The following is a 6139-nucleotide window of genomic DNA, read 5'->3' on the forward strand; positions in this document are numbered from 1 at the left end:
CACAACAGCCTTGATTCTTTAGGTTCAACAGTATTTTCTATAGTGTTTATAATCAGGAGTTAAAGTGGGCCGCAAGGTGTACGCATGTTGTGGTGGCGGTACTTTGGAATCTGGGTAGCACTACAGAAATAAAAGTGGTAGGTCATTTCACATTTCAGTGTTTCTAACAGCTAAACAAACATAAGCAAGTCAACAAACTGTCTGTGTTCAGTTTGTTGTACATTGTGTTTCTAGCTAAAGGTCTAGCTGCTGTATTTCCCAAGGAAAGAATAGAGTGCGAGCTAACTTCACTCAGAGGTGGAGCAAGATGTAGTAAGACAGACAGGACAAGAGAGGAGGAAGGGAGGCTAGATATAAAGGTAAGGACAGCTCACGTTTAGGTTACATCAATCGGACCAGAGATGAATTTGCATTAAAGCTGATGATGCTTAGATTAATTCACTGAATTCCAACTTTACACCAATTGCATATTGTCTAGTGTCAGTGTAGGGGATGGACATCAGCCATGATAGCCTGTAAAACTGCTGCAAAATATTGTTTTGTGCAACATAACAATATGCAACATATTTTTACTGGAGTATTTTTTAACACAGGTATCTGTACTTCTACTTAAGTAAAGAAAGTCTCAACTTTTGCCACCTCTGTGAGAGCCAAAATAAATGTAAAGGTAGCCTTCATTGATTACAGCTCTCTATTTATTATAGGTCCAACACAAAAGCATCAGAACAAACATATTGACTTTGACACCATTTAAGGACAAATGCAAAAGTGACATTCCTTGCAAGTGTTGTCTTATTTGATGTTAGTTGATCCCGACTGCAACATGGTTGACTGAAGTCAGCTGTCATTAGATTGTGATGGCTGTCTGCCTCGTACGAGTGAATCCGATCAGATTGTTCCAGTGCTTTGTCTTTTCATTGCAGGAGGTGGAGCCCCTCCTGTCAGACACAGGTGCACTGAAAGAGTGATATAATCAGCTGTAGACGGCATGCTTCACTCACCCACCGAGGTAGATAACCCCAATAATACATTTGTTCATTTGCCGTGTTTTTGACAAGAGGGAGCAATAAAACCAAAATGTAAGAGTTGACAGAAACCGAGAGCTGACAGATTGCACTTGCACGCTATCTTGAAAAAGGATGTGTTTCTGTTGTCAAGTGTTGTTCTTCATGCACAGCAGGTAAAGGTGAAAACAGTTTGATGCTGTATTTTTTTATGAACTATAGCAGCGTGAGTATTTGAGCAAATTCACTTCATGCAAATTTCAATTCAGGTAGCAGGTTTTTTAATCATTGCACTCTTACACTGATTTATTTATGAGTTTTAAATAATCATGTACAGGTAGTGCAATATTTAAGATCTGTATCATCTAAACTTTGTTAGATGAAATATTGCTGATGTGGACTGTTTTATATATAAATTAATTATGTAAATTTAAATTATGGGCTGCATGGAATGATGATTAGGAAACTGAAATCTGAAGTCAATACAGTAAAAGTATTTTTTTGGGAAAAAAATCTATCCCGATTGTATCCCCCATTCATTTTGTGGTCACTTACAGGCACTCCATTAGCAGTCCATCCACTCAACCTTATGGAAGACCAGTTCCTCCAGAAAGCTGTGGGGTGAAATGTGACGCAGCCTCAACAACACTCCTTTCGGTGCCACTAGGGAGCTGTACACATTGATTAGTAATTGTCCTTGCTCCTTTCCTGAGATGCTGTTTGTCCCACAGGGAGGTGGCCATTACACCACAGCTAGCCACAGGGACCATTCAAGGGCAATCAGAGCAAACAGACTCAGGATAACCACTTATATGGCAGAGTGCATTGGCTGGTATTGGTAACAGCAAGCAAAAAGCAAGAAAGTCTGGGGAGAGAAGTGGGATTGGTTTGGAAGTGGAATTGGTTTGGTGTGGGAATGTCACAGCGAGCAGTGTTGGCACTGTAGTGAAGGACTTTTCTGAAAAAATTCTGCTTACCTCTGTGTAAAATCCACCGCGTTACTGTAATCTGATTACTTTTTTCAAGTAACGAGTAATGTAAGGGATTACTATTGCAAAAACGGTAATTAGATTACCGTTACTTTCACGTAGGAACGCTGCGTTACTAAAACCGTGATTTTTGGCGAGAATGTCTCATGACAGTGAGGTAAGCGAGTGCGACGTTCGTGACAACAGCTGTCTGCAGATCAACAATGGATAATATATCGAGTGCGGGAGAGAGTATGAGCGTGCAGCGTTTAAAGCGTGGAAGTACTGACCTTACTTTGAGTTTGATTCCATAAAAAGTGACAAAAACATTAGTGTCCACTGTTCACTGCGGGAAGAAAACTTCTTTTTAAACCCCTAAACTTCCAGGCAAGCACCGAGTGCACTACGAAGTAATGTGAAATTCACAGAGAAACTCGCGGATTCTTCCACTGACCGCTGCGGCACACCTGCACCAGGGTAAACCTCCGCCTAACCCACTCCTGCTTTATAGGTGAAAATAGAGCAACAGGACCGCTGAGTCTTTGATTTTATTTATTTTCTGCTGTGTTTTACTTGCATCTATTTGAAAGAGTGAGTGTAAACACAAAAACATATTTTATTTTATGTGCTGGAATGTGCAGAAAATAGGTTTAAATGTTAAATAAATTTCTTCCAGTCAGAGAATGTTGCATATAATTTAATTTTTGCTTGATGCATAAAGTTAAAAGATTAAAACTAATAAAACAAGTTTTAAAAAGAGACTTTTCCATTTGATTACATTTTGTATGATGGATTATGCAGAAAAAGTAGAATTGGGCTGAAAGATCTATCGCTTTATCACCTATTCAGGTTGTAAATCGTGTTTTTAAAAAGTAACTAAGTAACTAATTAATTACTTTTGAAAATAAGTAATCAGTAAAGTAACGGGATTACTTTTTTGGGGAAGTAATCAGTAATTAGTTACTGATTACTTTTTTCAAGTAACTTGACCAACACTGCTTATGGGAGTACAGCATCTGTTGTAGCCCCATCTTTGGATGTCTATTCAAAACCCTAAGGTCATTTCCTAGTGTAATCATATAGCACTGCTAATGTTTCTGTTACATTTGGATACCTGCACGGATGTCCTGTCCTGACACAGCAGGCAGGAGGCCATTTGTGATCTCACCATGCACAAGTTGTGCAAAATACCTTTATTTTAGTCTGATGAGCCTTTAAACTGAGCATCACTACTGGTGATTATACTATCAACACCTCTACTGTATCATCCTGAGGAATCAGAGGGAGGACATTCGGAACAAATGACCTGAACACAGTGCTTGAAAACATACACATACAGCGTTGGCTTCACGCAGTACTAACACAGTCATCCTTTACTGCTCAACCTGCTTACCACATTTGGCTCCACATGATTTCATAGAAGACTCAGCACATGCAACAAATTCAAATCTGCAAGTAGCTTGAAGATTACTTTGTAGGGAGTGATCAAACTTTCCATCGTGTATGTTGTTTTTTTCTCTTTAATATCTTAAATATGTTTGCAATTTGTACTTGTATTATAAAGAATTCTCTCAACACAATTATGTTTTGTTTTCTTATTGGAAAGGGCTGTCAAAAGACAACAGCATGAAATATTACAGCAGAGACAATCTGAACATTGTCTTTTGCCTATAGAGTGCACTAAATCCATGGTTTAGAAATGAAAGAAATTTGCTTTTTGAAGCTAAATTGTTGGATTTTACATATAAATGAGTCCATGGTACCTTTGGTCCCTTACCTTCAGGCACAGTGACAATGTGACAATTAAGCCTGTCAGGAAATCTCTCTGAATTTTATAATATACCACAGTTTTAAATGTGGTGTCTGTGGTGACATGTGAGAATTGGACCAAACTTTTTGAGATGGGTTTACAGTTGTGGTCAGAAGTTACATGCAGTCATCATGTGCGTAAATGTCATAATTCAGTTTTTTTTCCTGATTTCTTTGTATATTTCTTTATCTAGAAAGAAATAAAACAAAACAAGCAGTGGGTCCACAAGTTTGAATTTATTTTGGAGTTTCTCTAATCCACATATGGTCAAAAGTATACATGAAGGTTCAAATTTAAACATACAGAAGGTGGTGTACCTACACCAGATGCTTATGCTAGCTTTCAACAACTTTCATGCATAATTTTAGTTTGATACTTGAAGAATTTATACAGTTTATTTAAAGTGCTTTGTTTCTTGTCAGGAAATCAGCTTTTAACACTAGGTTTACTATCCTGCGCAAATTTGCGTAACATCCCTAAACCCAATACCCCCTAGAATTACTGGCTTTTTTATTTTCTGGTGCAAGTCCCGAGGTGTTAAGCACCCCTGCTGAGATTTTCACAGGTCGTCAGCTTGTTTCTCCTACAGCTTTTGTTGTGCAAACCACCCATTGTCCTTGAGGCCTGGCACATTTGCATTTGCTCACTCAGAGTTGCTCAGATCCAAGGCAGGCCAAACCTCTGTGTTACAACTTTCAGAAATGCCTGATAGAAATGCTTCAACTTACTCATGAGATTTTGACCACATTTTTTGCGGAAGTCACAACTATACTGAATGCACGACCGTTGTTGCCAGCTGCAAGAAATGCTTGGTAGGGAACAGCTGCTCCCTACCAAGGTTCGTTTCAAAGTTTGAAAGACTGAAATAAAACAGACTTGTGTACCCATATATTGTGAATGTCTGTCTTTTGTATGTAGGTTGTAACACAGAGGTTTGGCCTGCCTTGGATCTAAGTAAACAAATGCCAATGTTGCACACACACACACACACACACACACACACACACACACAGCAAATCTGCATTTATTTGTCCCACAAGTGGAAAATCTGCATTGTCATTGCAAAAAAGTGGACAGAGCACAGTATAGAAAGTGCACTATACAAACAATCTGGAAACATAAATATGGACACGTGTATACAAAAATATTGGTGTATGTATACACACACACACACACATATCTATCTATCTACGTGTGTGTGTGTGTGTGTGTGTGTGTGTATATATATATATATATACATACACACACATACACATATATATATATATATATATGATATAGATGTGTCTGTGTGTATAACTAGACTTTATGCTTGAAGTTCATGAACTTATGGCATTCATTTCAATCCTGTTTGTAAGAGCAATCATGTGTCCTGTTGGTGCCATTGTGGATTGCTGGTCAGAAAGTTTTCTGGTGCCACTAATCAAAGAGACAATGCCCCAAGATAGATTCATTTCAATTATGCAACACCTTCGATTTGATGACAGGGACACGCGGGCAGAACGGGTGAAAACAGACAAATTTGCAGCGATCTCCGACATCTGGACACACTTCAACGAGAACTGTGCTAAGAGTTTCACTCCAGGGGAACACATGACCATAGATGAACAGCTGTTCCCTACCAAGGTTCGTTGTCCATTCACCCAGTATATTGCAACCAAGCCAGACAAATTTGGGATCAAGTTCTGGATGGCCACGGATTTGGACACCAAATATGTCTGCAGTGCATCTCCTTACTTGGGAAAGGACCCCAGTCGTCAGAAGGGATAGAGGCTGGCAGAGAACGTGGTCATGAAACTGATGGAGCCGTTTTTGGATGATGGAAGAAATGTCACAACGGACAATTTCTTTACTTCACTGTCACTGTCGCACAGACTGCTGCAGCGCAAAACAACATTACTGGGCACGGTGAATAAAGTCCGGCGTGAACTTCCTCAACTTGCAAAAGATACTGCAAAGCGAGAGGTATTCTCCACTTCAGTGCTTAGAAGTGGCAGTGTGTCCTTGACAATTTATGCACCTAAAAAAAACAAGACTGTGTGTGTTCTAAGTTCCATGCACCAAGACGTGACAATCGGTGACGGCAGAAAGAGGAAACCCAACACGATCACAGACTACAACCACATGAAGGTATGTGAATGTGTGTACAATTTTACACCAGTGCTACAATGTTTTCTGATGTGTGCTATACAGGCCTATAGAAAAAAACATATACTCATGACTCTCTCGCTCTGCTTTTACAGTGTGGTGTTGACGTGTTGGACCAAATGGCACGGATCTATTCTGTAAGATCAGCAACACGCAGGTGGCCAGTAGCGGTTTTCTACAATATGCTGGACCTGGCGGCAGTGAATGCC

The 6139-nt window shown here is 39.5% G+C and overlaps 1 long non-coding RNA gene across 1 annotated transcript; it reads left to right on the forward strand.

The window, feature by feature from the left end:
- The first annotated feature begins 233 nt into the window (after positions 1-233).
- Positions 234-1991, forward strand: LOC112848311 (uncharacterized). Its single transcript, XR_003222368.1, has 3 exons — positions 234-359; positions 924-1009; positions 1562-1991. It is a non-coding gene; the product is annotated as an uncharacterized LOC112848311 (long non-coding RNA).
- The last annotated feature ends 4148 nt before the right edge of the window (positions 1992-6139 follow it).

This window comes from Oreochromis niloticus, linkage group LG12 (genome assembly GCF_001858045.2).
Source record: "Oreochromis niloticus isolate F11D_XX linkage group LG12, O_niloticus_UMD_NMBU, whole genome shotgun sequence".
Lineage (NCBI taxonomy): Eukaryota > Metazoa > Chordata > Actinopteri > Cichliformes > Cichlidae > Oreochromis > Oreochromis niloticus.